This window comes from Bufo bufo, chromosome 4 (genome assembly GCF_905171765.1).
Source record: "Bufo bufo chromosome 4, aBufBuf1.1, whole genome shotgun sequence".
Classification (NCBI taxonomy): Eukaryota; Metazoa; Chordata; class Amphibia; order Anura; family Bufonidae; genus Bufo; species Bufo bufo.
The window spans coordinates 41,469,276-41,489,312 of record NC_053392.1 but is presented as its reverse complement, the minus strand read 5'-3'; the positions used below and the strand labels follow the sequence as shown (position 1 = coordinate 41,489,312).

At 44.9% G+C, this 20,037-nt stretch overlaps 1 protein-coding gene across 1 annotated transcript in view; it reads left to right on the top strand.

Annotated features, from left to right (window-relative positions):
* The window catches only part of NCOA1 (nuclear receptor coactivator 1), a 345,294-nt gene that overhangs the window by 138,284 nt on the left and 186,973 nt on the right, over nucleotides 1-20,037 (top strand). The gene's annotated exons all lie outside the window — the stretch shown is intronic.

Genomic DNA, 20,037 nt, shown 5'->3' with positions numbered 1-20,037 from the left:
GCTCAGTCTGTAGCGGCTCAGGATTCTCCAGATATGAGGCCAGTTTGTAGTCTCTCTGCAGGCTCTGGTACACTGTCAGCTTCTGGGATGCTCTCATCTCCTTCCTCCATTCACTGACGTATTCCTCTTGTTTACTGTGTTCCTGATCCCGGCTTTTGTCAGGTGGTGTGGGGTGATTATCTGGTCAGGCTTGGTTTCTGCCCAGCTCCCCTCGACAGGAACTGTTAAAGGTGCTCCGATGGACCTGGAGGAGATGCTTACAGAATTCCAGGTGGAATATTTCTGTTGGGCTGGAATCCCATCTTGACCAGTCAGGGTACGTGTGAGGGCCCCAGATTTCACTGCCATACAAGAGGATTGGTGCAATGATGGAGTCAAAGATTTTAAGCCAGACCCTTACTGGTGCTTTGAGGTCGTACAGTCGTCTTTTGATGTTGTAGAAGGTCTTGCATGCTTTGTCTTTCAGGACCTCAATGGCTGATTTAGGCCCAGGTAGGTGTACCTGTTGGTGGCTGTAAGAGGGCGGTTGTGTAGCGTGAAGGTAGGGGGCCTGGCTGACTTTGTTTTCCTTCTCTGGAACACCATAGTGTTGGTCTTTTTTAAATTGATGGGAAGGGCCCATATGGTGCTAAATTTCTCCAGAATGACTAGCTGGTCTTGGAGACCTTTCTCAGTTGGTGATAGTAGGAGAAGGTCATCTGCATACAGGAGAAATATCACCTCAGTGTCATGGAGAATGAGACCTGGTGTTGAGGAAGACTCCAGAGCCGCTGCCAGCTCGTTGATGTAAATATTAAAGAGAGTTGGACTGAGGCTGCAGCCCTGTCTGACTCCTCGGCTCTGCTGGAAGTAAGCCGTTTTTTTCCCGTTTACCTTCACGCTGCATCGGTTCTTGGTATAGGAGCTTTTGATGATGTTGAATGTCTTTCCTCCTATTCCGCTCTCCAATAGCTTCAGGAGCAATCCTGGGTGCCACACCGAGTCAAAGGCCTTTTTGAAGTCCACGAAACAAGCGTATATCTTTCCCTGCTTTGTGTTGCCTGAATGAGGCGGTGCAGGGTGTAGGCATGGTCTGTGGTGCGGTGGTTTGGGATGAACCCTGCTTAGCTTTTACTGAGTACATTGTGCTGGGTGAGAAAGCCAAGGATTCTCTGGTTCAAGATACTGTTAAATAGTTTCCCCAGATTGCTGCTGACACATATCCCTCGGTAGTTGGCCGGGTCATACCTATCCCCGCTCTTGTATATTGGGGTTATGACACCTTGGTTCCAAGCTTGGGGGAAGTAGCCAGCGTTAGCACAATGTTGTACAGTTTTGCTATGGCTGTCTGTACTGCTGGTGGGCTGTACTTAATCATTTCGGGTGGGATGCCATCTGTGCCGCTGGCTTTCTTACCTCTTATGGTTGATATTCTCTCTGATATCTCCTGCAGTGTTATGGGTGAGTCTAGCGGGTTTTGGAAATCTTTAAGTTTTTCTTTCATGCTCTTCAGTTCTGACCTTATTTGTTCTTGGTCTGGGTTACGTTCTTCTTTTGGGATGTCTCTGTAGAGGGCTCTGAAATACTGGAGCCAGATGTTGCCGTTCTGAATATGGAGGTTGTTTTTCTTCTCATTTGTGCCCAGGTGGTTCCATAGTTCCCAGAAGGGGTTATCTTGGAGGACATCTTGAAGCTGTGTAATTTTGGTTGAGGTATATTCTTGCTTTTTCCTTCTGAGGAGGGTTTCGTAGATTTCCCGCAGGTTGGTGTTGTTGGGATCTCTATGCTTTTTATTTGAGGCTGATCTTAAGGTTTTCCATACAGCTCTGCACTCCTCATTAAACCAAGTGTCGGAGTTATCTTCTTTTTGCTTCAGGTGGCTATACTTTTTAGGTCAGCCATTTCTGCCATGGTGTAAAATATATTATTAAGATCTCTTACAGCTTGGTTGACTCCTTCTGGGTTTATCTCCCTTGGATTTCTGGTTTATTGTGCACCTCTTTATATTTCTGAGCCGATGTCTTGGACCACTTATAAGATGGAGGTAGTGTGAGGAGCCCCGCCTGCGGAGGTATTTATCCTGGTGGTTTGTTTGGTTGTGGTCAGAAAAGTGCGATTGTGGGCTGACTATGAAGACCCCAATGCTTGCGGGGTCCATGTCTGTGATGGCGTAGTCCACTATGCTGCTACCCACATGGGAGTTTAATGTAGTCCTTCCTAGAGAGTCTCCCTTGGTGCGACCGTTGAGGATGTGGAGTCCTAGGCTTCGGGAAAGATACAACAGTTTTTTGCCACTTTTATTTACCGTGCTGTCGTAACTGTTCCTCTCTGTATGTACTGAGCTGTCTCTGTCGATCTGTGCTCCATATACAGTACAGACCAAAAGTTTGGACACACCTTCTCATTCAAAGAGTTTTCTTTATTTTCATGACTATGAAGACATCAAAACTATGAATTAACACATGTGGAGTTATATACATAACAAACAAGTGTGAAACAACTGAAAATATGTCATATTCTAGGTTCTTCAAAGTAGCCCCTTTTGCTTTGATTACTGCTTTGCACACTCTTGGCATTCTCTTCATGAGCTTCAAGAGGTAGTCCCCTGAAATGGTCTTCCAACAGTCTTGAAGGAGTTCCCAGAGATGCTTAGCACTTGTTGGCCCTTTTGCCTTCACTCTGCGGTCCAGCTCACCCCAAACCATCTCGATTGGGTTCAGGTCCGGTGACTGTGGAGGCCAGGTCATCTGGCGCAGCACCCCATCACTCTCCTTCATGGTCAAATAGCCCTTACTTTCAAAGTTTTCCCAATTTTTCGGCTGACTGACTGACCTTCATTTCTTAAAGTAATGATGGCCACTCGTTTTTCTTTACTTAGCTGCTTTTTTCTTGCCATAATACCAATTCTAACAGTCTATTCAGTAGGACTATCAGCTGTGTATCCACCTGACTTCTCCTCAACGCAAATGATGGTCCCAACCCCATTTATAAGGCAAGAAATCCCACTTATTAAACCTGACAGGGCACACCTGTGACGTGAAAACCATTTCAGGGTACTACCTCTTGAAGCTCATCAAGAGAATGCCAAGAGTGTGCAAAGCAGTAATCAAAGCAAAAGGTGGCTACTTTGAAGAACCTAGAATATGACATATTTTCAGTTGTTTCACACTTGTTTGTTATGTATATAATTCCACATGTGTTAATTCATAGTTTTGATGCCTTCAGTGTGAATCTACAATTTTCATAGTCATGAAAATAAAGAAAACTCTTTGAATGAGAAGGTGTGTCCAAACTTTTGGTCTGTACTGTATACTAGACCATTGTAATGGTGGGCAATGCAGCTCTTGCTCCCACTTACTTGCACTTTTAAATAGAGTTACAGTTGCCAGTGCTGTTCGAAGTTTACTGTATAAGCTAGCTATCTTAACCCTCTCATCTGTCTGGGCATAGCAAAAATGAAAAAAATACATTTTCCTGTGGACAAATATAACCTTTATTCCTAGAAGCCTCATACACGTGTTTTAAACGTGAGTACATAAACACATCTAATAATGTACTATCAGTGAAATTATAGTCCGAAAAGGATTTAAAGTGTCCGCACACAAAAAGATGACACACATTAACCACCCCCCTACGTAGCCAATAAACAAAGTCTGTGATTTTGAAGAATTCTATCAGATTCCTGTTCTCCCACAAAGGGGTGAAAGCAAAAGAGTAGGAGACTTTCAAAATCCTCTTAAGCTTATTCCAAACCGTTTGTAAAGTCCAAGGAATCAATAGGGACTTCCTCACTCCCAAATAACCAGATTCCAAACATGTAAAAATATTCTCTATTGATTTTTCCATAACCTGCGACAAATATTGTGCTAATAAACTCTCTTTAAATTTACAACATCGCTGAACCTGTGCACATAAATAATATCCTTAAAAAAAAGGAAATAATAGCCCACCATCTGATTCCGACAGCCATAAATCTCTTTGTTTTATCCTCACCCTCTTCCTTCCCCATATTAGATCGTTAATAAGAGTCTCCAGTCTATAAAAAAAGATATCATCGATCCAAACAAGGGAAGCACACATCGGGTACATCACAATAGGCAGGATAATCATCTTGACCAGCGCTATTCGATCCGTCTATGCCAGGGATCAGCAACCTCCGGCACTCCAGCTGTTCAGAAACTACAACTCCCAGAATGCTCCATTCACTTCTGAGGGAGTTAGAAGAACAGGCGAGCATGTTTGCATGCTGGGAGTTGTAGTTTCACAGCAGCTGGAGTGCCGAAGGTTGCTGATCCCTGGTCTATGCCAATATCAATTTCTGCCAAGCGCATATTTTAGACTTAACTTTATTCAAAACCGGGACTAAATTAAGCTCATAAAACCTCTTTATAGGAACCCCAATCTTAATCCCCAAATAGTCCAGGGTTTCATTGGGAGCAAGGACCCGTACTCCACTCCCCTCATCTACGGCCCTGCGGTTCAGCAGGAGGAGCGATGACTTGGACCAATTAATCAGATAGCCCGAAAATCTACCAAAGTCCTCTATTACTGCCATCACATAAGGGAGGATTTTCCATCCCTGGTCCAGAAACAAAATAACATCATCGGCGTAGAGGCTTATTTTATCGCTCGCTCCTCCACCCCAAAGCCGTCTATGCTGTTATCTGAACGGATCTTACAGGCCAATGGTTCAATGAATAGAGCAAAAAGAAGGGGAGAGAGAGGGCATCCCTGTCTCATCCCCCGCCGCATCATAATGGGAGAAGAACCAATGACGTTAATAATAATACGTGCTGACGGCTGTTCATATAACATTTGGGTCATTTCTTTGAATACAGTCCCCAATCCAAAGTGAGACATAGTGGACCACAAAAAAGACCACTCCATCCTGTCAAACGCCTTCGCGGCATCTAAGGACAGGATGGAGTGGTCTATACTACCCCCAACCGAGAGGTTCAAATACACCCTTTAGAGGCTCATCTGAATCCCGTCTGATTGGAATGCACCAGAGAGGCTATGACCCTTTTCAAGCGATTAGCCAATAATTTTGCAAAGATATTGTAATCTGTATTTAAGAGCGATATGGGTCTATATGATCCCATATCGCATCCATCTTTATCCTTTTTCAACACCAAGGTAATCACTGCCTCTCTAAATGATGGGGTCATTCAAGACCCGCAAAAGAATTGAAAGGAGCGATTTAGCATGGTACCTATAGAGTTCAAACGGCAAAACCATCCGGACCAGGGGATGAATTATATTTCAGCAATGGAAGGAGCGATCGCAACTCCTCCAAACAAATAGGCCGATCCAACATTTTCCTATCCTGTAGATCTAACTGGGGAAGCCCTAGTTGTTGTAAGTATTGGTCCATATCATCCCGACTAAGCGTAATGTCAGACTGATAAAGCGAAGAGTAGTATTTCACAAATTCCTCCCTAATCATCTCTGGGGACCTCACCCTATTACCTTTTGAATTCCTAATCTCACTTATACTAGTAGCCTCTCTCTGATTAGCAACCAACCGGGCCAAGAACTTACCTGTTTTGCCCGATTCACAGAAGCGATTTTGACCCTGGAAGAGAAGATTATGTTGGGCTTTGCTATATAAGAGTATCTTAAGCTGTGAATTGGCCTCTTTTAACTGGGTTATAAGTTGCTCATTGTGGTCAGCAACCAATACACCCTGTAATCTCCTAATTGTCTCTGTCAGGTGTTGTTCCCTTTGACGAAGTTCACGTCTATACCGGTTAATTTTAGTGAAATATATGCCCCTTATATGGGCCTTCAATGCATCCCACACATAATGAATATGTGTCGAGCCTACATTGAAGCCCCAGAATTCCTGTATATCCTGGTCTATCCGACCTTGCTCCCCTATCACATCAAACCAGTGCGAATTCAATTTAAAGGTTCTACCTGGGGCTGGAAAGTCCACCCCTCTGAACAAAATCGGGACTGGAGAGTGATCTGAGATTCCATGAGGTTCGTACTTCATTTTCACAATTTGATGACTCAAATCACGACTTGCAAAAGCCAGATCAATACGGGACATTGACCCATAGGACTGGCTAAAACAAGAGAAAAATTATCTTGTTTCCATAGAGGTGGAGCCCCTAGGGCAATTCTGGCGAAACTAGTTTGCTCAAAGGAGCGGGACTGGGTACTTAGACGTAAAAGAGAAGTATTAGAGATATATTTTGATGGTAATTTGATATTAATATATACGCGGATTTTTCGCGAGAGACCCAAATTAAAAGATTTTATATCATTTTCTAGCTAATATCTATCTAAGGCTACTTTCACATCCGCCCTTAGTATTCCGGTTTTGTGATCCGGCAGAGGATCTCCAAACCAGAGAAACATGCTTCCGTCTTGTCCCCATGCATTGTCAATGGGGACAAAACGGATCAGGACGTCTTCCGTTCCGGTTTGTCCCGTTTTGTGACTGGACACAAAACCGTTGCAAGCTGCAGTTTTGTGTCCGGTCTGAAACATAGAACAAACCAAATCCGGCACTAAAACAATTTAAGTAAATAGTGCCGGATCAGTTTTGTTCAGTTTCCATTTAATACAACAGCATCCGAACAGAACAGATGTGTTCTGATGTATTAAGTAGAATTGAAGAGTTTTCCTCCAGTTTTAAGATCCTCTGCCCGATCTCAATACCAGAATACAAAGCGCAGATGTGAAAGTATCCTCTCCTGTTTGATGGGTTACAGCACACGTGTGAGTTCATGAAGTTAGAACAATATAACAAGCTCCAGTGTAATTCCTCCTCCTCCTCCTCCTCCTCACACCTACATGAGGCTGTTACAGTAAGCCGGGCGGATGTGTGCTCCCTGACCTGGTTATGCCCCAATATCATATGTTCCACTTACTGCTCTAACACAGAATTGTTCTTCTCTGTCCCCGACACCACAACCTGTGATGAAGCTTTGGAGGAAATGGTGTTTGGTAATACAGCATGTGGTTTCCAGTGTTTGCTGAGAAGGATGAGTAGAATATTATCTTCTTTATAACTGACGGGAATCTGCTTTAGTTTCTGATAGTTATCTTATGATGGTTTGTAGTGATGATGATGTCTGGAAGAGTTCAGACCACAAGTGAAGCTTGATCTGAGAAAGATGCCACCATTGACACGCAACATCTACTTCCCACCACATCATAGAGCCCACCGGCTACCCTCCATCATAGACACACCACTACTACCAGCCGCCCACCATCATAGAAACACCCCTGCCACCGGCCACCTTCCATTATAGAAACAACCCTACCACCAGCCATCCTCCATCACAGAAACACCCCTGTCACCGGCCATCCTCCATCATGGAAACACCCCTACAACCGGCCACCCTCCATCATAGAAACACCCCTACCACCGGCCACCCTCCATCATAGAAACACCCCTACCACCGGCCACCCTCCATCATAGAAACACCCATACCAGCAGCCATCCTCCTGCCACAGGCCGTCCTCCATCATGGAAACACCCCTACCACCGGCCACCCTCCATCATAGAAACACCCCGGCCACCCTCCATCATAGAAACACCCCGGCCACCCTCCATCATAGAAACACCCCTAACACCGGCCATCCTCCATCATAGAAACACCCCTACCACCGGCCACCCTCTATCATAGAAACACCCCTGCCACCGGCCACCTTCCATTATAGAAACACCTCTACCACCAGCCATCCTCCATCACAGAAACACCCCTGCCACCGGCCGTCCTCCATCATGGAAACACCCCTACCACTGGCCACCCTCCATCATAGAAACACCCGGGCCACCCTCCATCATAGAAACACCCCTACCATCGGCCACCCTCCATCATAGAAACACCCCTACCACCAGCCACCCTCCATCATAGAAACACCCCTACCACTGGTCACCCTCCATCATAGAAACAACCCTGCCACCGGCCACCCTCCATCATAGAACACCCCTACCACCTGCCGCCCTCCATCATGGAAACACCCCTACCACCGGCCGCCATCCATCATAGAAACAACCCTGCCACCAGCCATCCTCCATTACAGAAACACCCCTGCCACCAGTCGTCCTCCATCATGGAAACACCCCCACCACTGGCCACCCTCCGTAATAGAAACATCCCTACCACCAGCTGCCCTCCATCATAGAAAGTCCCCTGCCACCGACCGCCCTTCATCAGGGAAACACTCCTGCCACCGGCCATTTTCCATCATGAAAACACCCCTACCACTGGCCACCCTCCATCATAGAAACACCCCTTCCACCGGCCGTCCTCCATTATAGAAACACCCCGGCCACCTCTCCTCATACAGCCCTAGCTTCTCACCTGGCACTTTGTTGGGGAGGGAAACTACCTTTCTGTCCATCTTTTATGTTTGCAGCCACCTTCTGATCACCACTATTGTGCTGAGTGCCGCTCAATAACATCCCAGTCTTAGGATATCAATTCAGGTCTGTCCGCTTGTTATCTTCATGGACCCAAGGCCCACTTACAATTTGGGCCTTGCTTCTTGCGCAGTTGTGGCCAGAGAAATGTGCACTTCTAACATGTACATGCAGGAGGGAGGCTCTCCCTCCTCCTGCTGTTTACTGCTGCAATCTTTATGTAGCCTCCTGGCTGCTACTCATGTCTATTTCTTGCAGCAGCAGGACTTTATTAGCACTAACCCCCAGCGGATGTGGGCAAGTGCGTACCATGGGCATATGCTGCTCTTCTACATTCCAGTGGTGTCCGATCAGTTCTAGAACTACTAATTTCTTCAAGGGGGCGCTCTTCTTATAGGGGTTGTCCAGCCTACGAGCCGACAACCCCTATTGTGGTAACTTGTGGCCCTGTTGAAAAATTAGAAAAAAGCAAACCTGTCCGCAGTCTCTCAGTTCCCATGCCTCTGACTCTTTCATGGCTGCTTTCGGTCTCTGCTGGACTGAAACTGGTTTGGTCACATTACCACTATGGCCACTTACTGGCCTCAATGGGCACATGTTCTAGAACAGGCATGCCCAACCTGCAGCCCTCCAGATGTTGCAAAACTATAACTCGGACAGCCTACAGCAGGGCATGCTGGGAGTTGTAGTTTTACAACAGGTGGAGGGCCGCAGGTTGAGCATCCCTGTTTTAGAACAACACATAACTTTTAGTGACTTGCCATTCCAGTATATATGACTACTGAGCTGAATGATTGCCCACAATGGTCACAGGACTGGCAAGCCAATTGCCAGTCCAGTGTGGACCAAATGTGGCCAGTAACAAAGTAGCGGCACGAGAATTGGAGGGCTAAGGACATGTGAGTTGTTTATTTTGTTTCTTAGTGACAGGTTACCACCATTGGGGTTGTTAGCTCTGATCCCCAAACCCCAGATGACAGAACCATATATACTGATGTAGGTGATCCTAGGTGTGCACCACTTATGTGGCAAGTTGAGGACCTCACCCTTTGCTATCTGCCAACTACCAATAGTGGACTGGACCCTGGTGGCAGTAGGACTCCTGGGTCTCTATACCTAAAGTGCGTTAACATTTTACATTAGATTTTTTTTCTTCTATAGCTTTGCAGGCCATGCATCCTAGACCTAAATGTCTGGCAGGTGGTGGTCTCACCTCAAGGTCACTGATGTGAATATAATGTCAAGGATAGACAACCCCTTTAACCTTTTGGCAATATTTATGGTGTTGCTGCTATATAGTTAGCACCAAAGCCCCCTAACAATTTAGGCCAGGCTTCTTGCCAGAGAAATATGCACTTCAAACATGGGGGAAACTCCCTCTCCTGAGGTTTACTGCAGCAACATCTATCAAGACTCCTAGCTGCTTCCCATGCCTGTTTCCTGCTGCAGCAGATCCTGACTAGCACTAACCCCCAGCGGGCGTGGATAAGTGCTTACTGTATGTGGCATACCATGTGGTGTTGACATGGTTCACGCACCATCTGTAGTTGGTTTAAGTTTTATATTACTCAGACACATTGATGCAACAGCCAGGATTGGACATAACTCGGACATGACTGTGGCATCTAAGTGGATCGACTGAGCAAGGTAGGTCCCTCTGTCACTCAATCAACTGCTCTGGGATCTGATTCTGACATACCAATGGGTTTCCACGGCAGGTGGGGGGGTCTTATGAAGGCCCCCAAATTGGCTATCTTTGATCTCTGATTACACTGAAAATTATAATGCATGGCAAAACAATGACAGGATCAAGTCCCCTTGAAGAACTAAAAAAAAGAACAAAAAAAAAGATAAAATTTATTAAAATATGGCAATAACACAAAACCTTTCCCAATAAAATGCTTTATTATGTAGAAATAAATAAATAAATATATATACATATGTACACTTAACGGGTATTGCCGAAACCATCACAACCCATGCTATAAATCTAACATTTTAGTAATCCTGTATGGCAAACAACATTAAAAAAAAATCTAAAATAAGCCAAAATTGCTGTTCTTTCATTTATTCCAAAATAGAATAAGATTTGACCAAAAAACCCCGGTTACCCCAAAAAAGGCAGGCTTCTTCAATAACTCTGCTTGCTTTCTCTCTGCTGTACTGACAGGCTTGCTTGATATACTGTTACTTCTGTATGCTGCACTTGTCTTTTTGTAGTCTGACTCTAGGTTATGCCAGGGGCCTGAGGCTTCAAGCTTTGTCCTCCATGGCCAGCAGAGCTTAAAGAGGTTGTCCCATCTCAGACAATGGGGGAATATCGCTAGGATATGCCCCCATTGTCTGATAGGTGCTGGTCCCACCTCTGGGACCCGCACCTACAATGAGAACGGAGCGGGGAAATGAACGGAGGGCACACTGCGCAAGCGCAGCCGCCCTCCATTCATTTCTATGGGGCCGCCGAAAATAGCCGAACGCTGGTTCGGCTAATTTCGTCTACCCCATAGAAATGAATGGGAGCAGGGGCCGCGCGTGCGCTGTGCGCTCCCATTCACTTCTATGGGAGCAGCGCTTGGTGGTGGATGGACCCCGGGAAATCTGGGTTCCTCCAGCCACAGCTCTCCCCACTCCGTTCTCATTGTAGGTGCGGGTCACAGCGGTGGGACCTGCACCTATCAGACAATGGGGGCATATCCTAGCGATATGCCCCCCATTGTCTAAGATGGGAATACCCCTTTAAGGTGCTCTGGCTGGCTTGGGTACGTCCAGCAGAGACATGCCCCTGCACACCTGTCCCCTAGCAGATGGTACACTATACTGACTAGAACTTGTCCCCACCCTTCCTGCAGGAAGTGGGACTAGCCCACTTCTCCACAGAGGGGGGTTAGAATGGAATGGAAGGTTCCATTCTATCTACATACAGCTCTGCCATTTTTGCTGCCACCTGCTGGTGAGCCAGGCATATTACATGAAATAAACAGTTGCATAACAATAATAGGAATGCACATTGTGGAGGACCTGGAATAAATTCATAAGATGACATGAGGGTAGACCATAAAAGATAGTAGCAAGGTGCAGAAGTGGTAACAGCACTCTGGGGTGTTACCACACTACCCTGGAATAGACAGGAAATGAAAGGCGGAATTTGATTGGTTGGATTGCTTTAAAACCAGTTTTGATACATCTCATTTTTCTTCCTTATCGTTTTCCCTGTCAACATCAGTCCTGGCGCGGGGCTCAGAAGGTTGTCGTACGTCTCAGGATCGCTGCTTCGCCGTGCTTTACATGGAGGATTAATTTAGGTTTCCAGCCAGGCAGTAAACACAAATTACTGTGAAATCACTGGAGATCCTCTTATTGCATAGAAATATAATAGACAATAAATTCTCCTGAACAGTCGCGTCTCGTATCTGGGGAGATAATTCCAATCTTGAATTCTCAGTCAAGTGTCTCCTTGCCTAATTAAAAAACATAAGAAGGAAGAAAGAGATTGGTCCATAAACCAGCGAGATAGTATTATCTGCAGCGAATATCCATCCGCTGATTATCTAATACGTTTTATGGCTTTGTTTGCTTTAAAAACACAATAAAATTAGAAATACTTCACGGGAAATTGACTTTTGAAGACCAGATATTGTTATAAAGCGCGGTGACAATTCTCCTATTTATTCAAGAATGAATTGAAGGTGGCAGTATTATAGTAGTTATATTTTTGTACATAGGAGGCAGTATTATAGTAGTTATATTCTTGTACATAGGAGGCAGTATTATAGTAGTTATATTCTTGTACATACGAGGCAGTATTATAGTAGTTATATTCTTGCACATAGGAGGCAGTATTATAGTAGTTATAGTCTTGTACATAGGAGCAGTATTATAGTAGTTATATTCTTGTACATAGGAGCAGTATTATAGTAGTTATATTCTTGTACATAGGAGGCAGTATTATAGTAGTTATATTCTTGTACATAGGAGCAGTATTATAGTAGTTATATTCTTGTACATAGGAGCAGTATTATAGTAGTTATATTCTTGTACATAGGAGGCAGTATTATAGTAGTTATATTCTTGTACATAGGAGCAGTATTATAGTAGTTATATTCTTGTACATAGGAGGCAGTATTATAGTAGTTATATTCTTGTACATAGGAGGCAGTATTATAGTAGTTATATTCTTGTACATAGGAGCAGTATTATAGTAGTTATATTCTTGTACATAGGAGCAGTATTATAGTAGTTATATTCTTGTACATAGGAGGCAGTATTATAGTAGTTATATTCTTGTACATAGGAGCAGTATTATAGTAGTTATATTCTTGTACATAGGAGGCAGTATTATAGTAGTTATATTCTTGTACATAGGAGGCAGTATTATAGTAGTTATATTCTTGTATATAGGAGGCAGTATTATAGTAGTTATATTCCTGTACATAGGAGCAGTATTATAGTAGTTATATTCTTGTACATAGGAGCAGTATTATAGTAGTTATATTCTTGTACATAGGGGGCAGTATTATAGTAGTTATATTCTTGTACATAGGAGGCAGTATTATAGTAGTTATATTCTTATACATAGGAGCAGTATTATAGTAGTTATATTCTTGTACATAGGAGCAGTATTATAGTAGTTATATTCTTGTACATAGGAGGCAGTATTATAGTAGTTATATTCTTGTACATAGGAGCAGTATTATAGTAGTTATATTCTTGTACATAGGAGCAGTATTATAGTAGTTATATTCTTGTACATAGGAGGCAGTATTATAGTAGTTATATTCTTGTACATAGGAGCAGTATTATAGTAGTTATATTCTTGTACATAGGAGGCAGTATTATAGTAGTTATATTCTTGTACATAGGAGGCAGTATTATAGTAGTTATATTCTTGTACATAGGAGCAGTATTATAGTAGTTATATTCTTGTACATAGGAGCAGTATTATAGTAGTTATATTCTTGTACATAGGAGGCAGTATTATAGTAGTTATATTCTTGTACATAGGAGCAGTATTATAGTAGTTATATTCTTGTACATAGGAGGCAGTATTATAGTAGTTATATTCTTGTACATAGGAGGCAGTATTATAGTAGTTATATTCTTGTACATAGGAGGCAGTATTATAGTAGTTATATTCCTGTACATAGGAGCAGTATTATAGTAGTTATATTCTTGTACATAGGAGCAGTATTATAGTAGTTATATTCTTGTACATAGGGGGCAGTATTATAGTAGTTATATTCTTGTACATAGGAGGCAGTATTATAGTAGTTATATTCTTATACATAGGAGCAGTATTATAGTAGTTATATTCTTGTACATAGGAGCAGTATTATAGTAGTTATATTCTTGTACATAGGAGGCAGTATTATAGTTGTTATATTCTTGTACATAGGAGCAGTATTATAGTAGCTATATTCTTGTACATAGGAGCAGTATTATAGTAGTTATATTCTTGTACATAGGAGAATATTATAGCAGTTATATTCTTGTACATAGGAGCAGTATTATAGTGGTTATATTCTTGTACATAGGAGCAGTATTATAGCAGTTATATTCTTGTACATAGGAGCAGTATTATAGCAGTTATATTCTTGTACATAGGAGCAGTATTATAGTGGTTATATTCTTGTACATAGGAGCAGTATTATAGTAGTTATATTCTTGTACACAGGAGGCAATTTTTATTAGTATAAACAAGCAAAAATACAATAGTACATTTCAAAATAAGAATGAACAAACAATTATTAAACTGAAATCATACATATCATCAAAATAATAAATTTATAATAACTTTAACTTAAGAGTCCATTGCAAATAAATGGGAGAAAAGATGAATAAATAAACATAATTTCAGGATACATGAACCAAAAATTACTCCAAATATACATTCCTCCATAATTTTTCATTCTCGCCCTTTCCCCTAACTTCTATAGATCTGATCCACCTTAGCTCCGACAGGATGAGGTTTACGGCTTTCTCATGATTGAAGGGCTCACTGTGGATGGACACTCTTGTTCTTGTATGCCAGTGATAGTATTTAACGATGGTAATAATCAGATGCATGGTCCCCCGGTCAATGTCAGCTACCTGTGATGTCACACCATATACAATGTCTGGGTAGGTCAGAGACTGCAGTCTTGGGATTTTTAGCTTGCTGGTTATCTCCTGCCATATCTGTCGCCCTCCCCAGCACTCGGTTATAAAATGTTCCATAGTCTCCTCCTGCTGACAGCCCAAGGGACACATGCGATCTAGAACACTCAGGAACTTTAAATTGCCTCTGACAAAAAGCTTCCCATGGAATGACAGCCAGGCAATGTCAAACAACTTTGCAGGAAGCCTTGGTCCGTTGAGGAACCTAAGACTTTTCTGCAAGGTGGCTGTTGTGCAGTCTCTCAGTGCTGGCTGCAAGTTATAGAAGGTCCTACAGATCCTTATATAGAGATCCTTCCTGGTCTTAGTCTCCAGATACACTTTGTCTATTCCCCATTTCTTCACACACTTTAGACCATATTCCAGGTACTGGGGGAGGAAGCCACGAGTAAACCGACCCCTCTTGAGACTGCCGCCTCGCACCCAAGACTCTGCAAAAGGCAATATCCAGTCCCTGACACTGTTCACCCACAGGGAGCTGCTGTTTGAGTCCAGGCAACCAAAATTAACTTTCAGAAACATGGAGTCAAAGAACACCCTTGGATTTAACATATCCAGCCCACCCTCTCTCCTCTGTAGGTAGGTGATCCCTCTTTTTATTGGGTTCAACCTGTTCCCCCACAAAAGTTGGAAGAACAGGCTAAAGAGCCTAGCCGAGAAAGGTTCTGGCAAAGGAAAGACAACAGAGACGTACAAGAAGACGGGGACCAGGTAAGTCTTCAACATAGTAACCCTTTCTCTATAGGTCAGCCTCCAGTTCTTCCATCGCTGAACCTTTGCATTTCCGGAATCCAACTTTCTTCCCAATTTAGTTTGGCATTATCTTCCCTCCCAAATTTGACCCCAAGGATTTTAATATAGGTGGAGGCCTTTGCAAATTGTGGCAGATCAAAGTCTGGATCAGTACTTAAAGTCCAGAGAGCTTGACTCTTCTCAAGGTTGACTAGAGACCCTGAGGCCTCCGAGTAGCTTCTGATGGCTGCAGACAACATCTCCACCTCTCGAGGCTCAGATATCACCACAGTCACATCATCTGCATAGGCAACTACTTTCAAAGGCAAGCAGTGGGGGACCAGCACCCCCTGAAAATCACACTCCTGTAGTGACCTCAGGAACGGGTCCAAGGCAAACACATACAGCAGTGGACTCAAAGGGCAACCCTGTCTCACCCCTGCCTCTACTTCAAAAGTGTCCCCTTGCCAACCATTGATTAGAGGAAAGCTCTTCGCCTCACAATATAAAGTTTTCAGCCAATCTACAAATTGTCCCTGGAATACCGTACTTTGACAAAGTGGCCCATAGATACTCGTGATCCACTCTGTCAAAGGCTTTAGCCTGGTCCAGACCAACAACATATCTCCCACACCTCAGAGCTTTACATCTCTCAAACATCTCCCTTATCGAGATGACTGCTCCAGAGATGTTCCGCCCTTTTACTGTGCCAAACTGACAGCCTGCCAACAGTGCCGAGGACAGACAGACTAACCTAGAGAACAGGATTTTTGCCAGAATCTTCCTGTCGACATTCAAGAGGGCAATCGGCCTCCAGTTCTTGATGTCACTCGGCTCCTTACCTTTAGACAGCAGAATCAGCGAGGACACCCTCATGGACGGAGGCATCAGGTGACTTTCTAGACAATTTTTGTACACGTCCACGAGGATTAGGGCCAAGTGGTCCCTGAACTTCTTATAGAATTCTGCTGTTATACCATCTGGACCTGGTGCCTTCTTCAGATGTAACTGATCAATGGCCACTTTAACTTCCTCCACCGTTAATTCTGCTGTCAAAGGAGAAAAGTCCACATCATTAGTATCAGGGCCTGGAGTTGCCTCCAAGAATTGCGTCATCTTCTCTTTATCCAAAACCTTCTTCTGAAACAAGTCAGCATAGTAAGATCTCACCACCCCCAGGATACCCTCCCGAGATTCCTGCAAAACACCCTGGGAGTCAGTGAGACCTGCCACCGATTTATTAGCTAAGGAGGAGAGAGAAACAAAGTTGCGGCACTCACCAGGATACCAAAGAGGTCTTTATTGAAGCTTCCTTAGAAGTGGTAACATAGAAGATCCAGGGGCGGACACAATGTTGCAGGCGGCGACGGCCGTTTCGCGCGTGAGATCGCGCTTCCTCAGGCCGCTCAATACGTCATGACGCAGGCTTCATGCCTATATTCTATGTTTGTTCTTAATTACGCTGGTGCTATGCACCGCTCTTGTGTCTGCATAATCATCATAAGTACCGATTTCTCTGTATCATATTCCTAAGTATCCATTCATCACTCTTGTAAATCTGTCCCACATTTTGTGGATTTGGGTATACCAATTGTGTTCTTGTGCTTATATTGTTGTTCTTTTTTATGTACATGTTCCTGCTGTATCCAGATTTTTAATACGTGTCATTTCTCTCTGAGGGCGAACAGCTGTGGCCGACGGCGCCGGCCGTCCCCTGCCCGCCTCTATAAAGTTCTTACCTGCGTCATGACGTATTGAGCGGCCTGAGGAAGCGCGATCTCACGCGCGAAACGGCCGTCGCCGCCTGCAACATTGTGTCCGCCCCTGGATCTTCTATGTTACCACTTCTAAGGAAGCTTCAATAAAGACCTCTTTGGTATCCTGGTGAGTGCCGCAACTTTGTTTCTCTCTCCTCCTTACCTGATGAATCGTGCCTTGTGCTCACTATTGCAGAGCACCACCTATTGGATATCCCCATACCACATGCGTACAGCTGAAATATACAGCGGTCACGTCAGTGGGGGCAGTGCCGCCTCGTTTTCTCTTCTCCCCTTACACACCGATTTATTAGCCACACGTTCCCTGCAATTCTCAAAGGGATCAGGAGCCCCTAAGGTCCCATAATCCCGTTCCAGAACCAGGGAGGTGTACCTGCTGTACTGATACTGCCTTATCTCAGATTTCAGTCGGTCGATCTTTTGTTTTTCATCCCCACCCGCCGAATACAGTGACTCCAATTCTTTCCGCAGCCTGAGATACTGGCTATACTTACTCTTCCCTCTTTTAACTGACAGTCTCTGTAAGAGGGATCTGATCTCCACCTTGACATCCTCCCACCAGTCGGCCACGTTGTTATAAAAGTCCACTCTCTGTAGCTGAACCTGGAAAAGAGAGTGGACACAATCCTGGACATAGACATCATCCAGGAGGCTGGAATTAAGCCTCCATAGCCCTCTACCAATATCAGAGCGTCTAGTGGCTCCCAAGCAAAAAAAACAAAGCCAGGTGGTCAGAGTAGGGGACGACCTTCTCACTTATCCCGCTAACAGTCTCTGTGGGGTTCACAAACGCCATGTCGATTCTACTGCTTCTGTCAGCACAAGAATATGTGAAGTTTGGCTTTCTGCCACCCCATGTGAAGACATCACTTAGGCCAGCCTGCGATATTATGTTACTTAAGACTCTGGAGTCTCTGACCACCGCTCTGCCCGAGGACCGGTCACCTGATGACAAAGTGACATTAAAGTCCCCCGCCATTACCACAGGTATAGAGGTGAAAAGATACTGCTTCACATCATTAAACAGCTGGATTCTCTCAGCCACTGTCTGTGGGCCGTAGATGTTAATAAAGCGGAGCCGTCTACCATGGATGGTCACTTCCAGCACCAGGCACCTTCCCATAGCTACCTCCGTTAACCTGTGCACAGTCACGTCATTGGTGTTAAACAATATGGCCACCCCGGCATAAGGCTCCACAGCCAGCGACCAGCAAGAAGGACCGGACCGCCATTCACTCTCAGCCTCATGTAGATGCCCCAAGGTGTTCAAACGTGTCTCCTGCAGAAAGATGACATCTGCATCCAGGTATCTGAGGTTATCGTATACCGCGTGTCTGGTCCTTCTTACTTTGATGCTGTTCACATTGCTCGAAGCAACTTTTAGAAAAAACCCAGCCATCACAAGACAACAGAGAAAGAGCAGATAAGTGACTCCCATCATCATAGGTCAGGATCAGAGGCTTCCTGCCTACCACCGGTCTCCATATCTGACTCTACAGGGGCTTCTACAGGAGGGGGCTTCTTCTTTGTTGGGGGGTCCCCTGTGTCTGCCTCACACTCATTATCTATTCTCTGTTGCTCTTCCTCATAATCCCCATCAGACTCTGATAACGCCTCATATCTGTTTGATAGGACCATGACGCCTGCACCGGTACTGACTTTTTTCCTGGTGTTTTGGCCCAGGTTATGTTCCTCCTCAGACTTACGGGAAGACTTATCTTTTTTCCTCCTTTTGTTCCTCTTGGCCTCTTCATATACAGAAGGTGATACAGAGGCGGCTGCCTGAGACTGGTCCTGAGTGACCACCTCCATGGTGCCCTGTGTGTTCTCTGAAGGCTGAGGTTCGGGTGTTGTCTCACCTGACCCCTGTTGTACCTCGTGCCTCGTCAGTATGGTCCCTGACATCAAAGCCTCCTCCTCTATAGCGCCTGCGGCCTCCACTAACTCCTCATCTGGAAGCTCCCTGCATACGTTATGCCAGGCATCTGGGCAATCCTTATGTGAGTGGCCTATCTGTCCGCAGAGATTGCATCTAACGTTCTTACACGTGGCACTCAGATGGCCGAGCTCACCACACAGGTTGCACTTGACCACTGTGCACACATTTGCCACATGACCGACCTTGCCACACTTGAAGCACTTTCTAGGTTGCCCAGGATAGAAACAGACGCCCTTCTCTCTACCGATAAAGAAGGAGTTAGGGAGATGTAAGGAGATGTTATTGTGCTGGCGCAGCTTCACCAGCACCTTCCACCCTCCAGTCCAGACACCATCATCGTCCCTGTTCTTAGTGAGGTCGGACACGAGGTCACAGTGCCTCCGGAGCCACACCACAATGTCCTGGGGAGGAACAGATTCATTCCAGAAAATAATATTCACAATAACAGTGTCTGGCTTGGAAATGGGAATGAAAATGAACTTATTCCAGCCCTCGGTGTCTCTAACCCTGGCAAAGTTTGCCCAGAACCTGTCCAGACTAGACATAAGCTTAAAGCTGACATCATAGCCCTGCCTGTCTGGTAGATTTATCACCGCCAGGATGTCCTCTGGAGCAAACCCCATCTGGTGGCACAGGAGTTCCCTCACCACAAACCTCCTATCGGGGAGGTCTTCTTTGGTGCCTCGGTGTTTAAACCTCACCACGTTCCTCCTTTTAAACGCCTGGCCTGTATAGCCTGCACTGGAGGTGAAGGATGGAGCGCCGCGGCTCCAGGCATTTCTGGGAGGATCCTGACGGGGCTCACTACCCTGAGTATTGGGGCGAGTGTCTCCACTAGAGGGGCTTGACGGGGGGGCACTACCCTGAGTAATGGGGTGCGCGTCTGCACTAGAGGGGACAGTCTCATCCGATGTGGGTTGTGTTAAGGGGGGGAAATTACAGACATCATTCTGTACACCTTCCTGACCACCATCCACCTCTATATCCCACACAGACTGTACAGTATCCCCAGCCCCCAACCCCTCAGGTACAATATCAATGTCCCCGGTCTGTGCCCCAGTAACAGAGCTCTC